The sequence below is a fragment of the Plectropomus leopardus genome, unplaced genomic scaffold, assembly GCF_008729295.1.
Source record: "Plectropomus leopardus isolate mb unplaced genomic scaffold, YSFRI_Pleo_2.0 unplaced_scaffold8830, whole genome shotgun sequence".
Taxonomy (NCBI): domain Eukaryota; kingdom Metazoa; phylum Chordata; class Actinopteri; order Perciformes; family Serranidae; genus Plectropomus; species Plectropomus leopardus.
The window spans coordinates 407-1,737 of NW_024697349.1; the positions used below are offsets into that span (position 1 = coordinate 407).

General features: G+C 44.7%; 1 long non-coding RNA gene across 1 annotated transcript; it reads right to left on the reverse strand.

Annotated features, from left to right (window-relative positions):
• Nucleotides 1–294: 294 nt before the first annotated feature.
• On the reverse strand, nt 295–971 carry LOC121940485. Its single transcript, XR_006105634.1, has 3 exons — nt 896–971; nt 559–583; nt 295–478 (listed from the first exon to the last, which is right to left on the reverse strand). It is a non-coding gene; the product is annotated as an uncharacterized LOC121940485 (long non-coding RNA).
• Between the last annotated feature and the right edge of the window lie 360 nt (nt 972–1,331).

Below are 1,331 nucleotides of genomic sequence, written 5' to 3' on the forward strand. Positions count from 1 at the left end.
GTCTCATCAAACACGTATTGATCTGATCGGTGATCCTGACTGTCCGTCAGCTCTGTTTGCTTCTCTCAGCTGTTTCCTACATTTCCCAGAATGACGAAATATTTATTGATCATCATTAAAGCATCAACTTTAGTTTCACCATCAGAGAACGAATACATGAAAATAAAGTCAGTCTCTGCGGTTCCCTGACTGTCCTCTGCTGCTCACCGATCATCTTTGCTTTTCTTTGTAAGTTTAATAAATTGCAGCTGTTTTATTGTGAAATGTGACGCTGTTTTATTGTGAAATGCGACATCAGTTCAGAGTGGAAAGAAAAAAAGAAAAAAATCGAGGAGGATTTTTCCTCTCATCTCTGTGACCTTTGACCCTTTGGGGCGGGAACACGTTCTGCTCTTTGGTTCCTCGGACTTTCTGCGGACGTCTCACTGCTTCATCGTCCTGCTGGAGCGGCTGCTGACCACCTTCTGGAACAGGTCGTCTGCAGACAGGAAACAGGAAGTTAGAGGCCGTCAGTGCCGGCGTCTGTCAGCTTCAGATGAGGCAGAAATAAAAACTCACCGTTCCTGAAGCTCTTGGAGTCGGCCTGTGAGACGGAGAGAAGCGCAGAGGTCACTTTTCCGTTTGAAACACGGAGCTTAAAATAACAACATAAGAGTCTCAAACTTAAACGAAGGATTTCCTAATCTTTACTACAAAATGTTTTTGCATTTTTAAATATTAAAGGACCGATGGCTGATAGTCTACGGTAGAACGCCGTCAACTACACAGCTCGCAATCTGGGGTTCTAAAAATGTTCTGAGAATGGTACGATGCAACGTTTTAGTAACGTTTTCAGAGTTCAAGTTCAAGTAACGTTCTCTGAAAACATAAAAAAGGTTTCTGATGTTGTTCTCACCCTGAAGGACGCCGCCGACCTGACGGGAGCTGCAGGTCCATCAGACTGCTCTCTGTCCACCTTCAGAGCTGCAGAGACAGAGACAGAGACAGAGACAGAGATAAAGACAGAGCGACAGACAGAGACAGAGACAGAGACAGAGCGACAGACAGACAGACAGAGACAGACAGAGACAGACAGAGATAAAGACAGAGACAGAGACAGAGACAGAGCGACAGACAGACAGAGACAGAGACAGACAGATGGTTAGAGAGACGTTAATCATCTGGACACAATCATAAAGACTGCTAATGAATGATGTCTGTCCAGCAGTGCCTCTGTCCTCAGGTAGAGACGGTGGAAGATATTCTGATCAAGCACAAATAATTAACAGCTGTGGTCATCGAATGGCTTTAGATCACAGACGGGATCAATAATCTCGCTTTAGATCACAGAC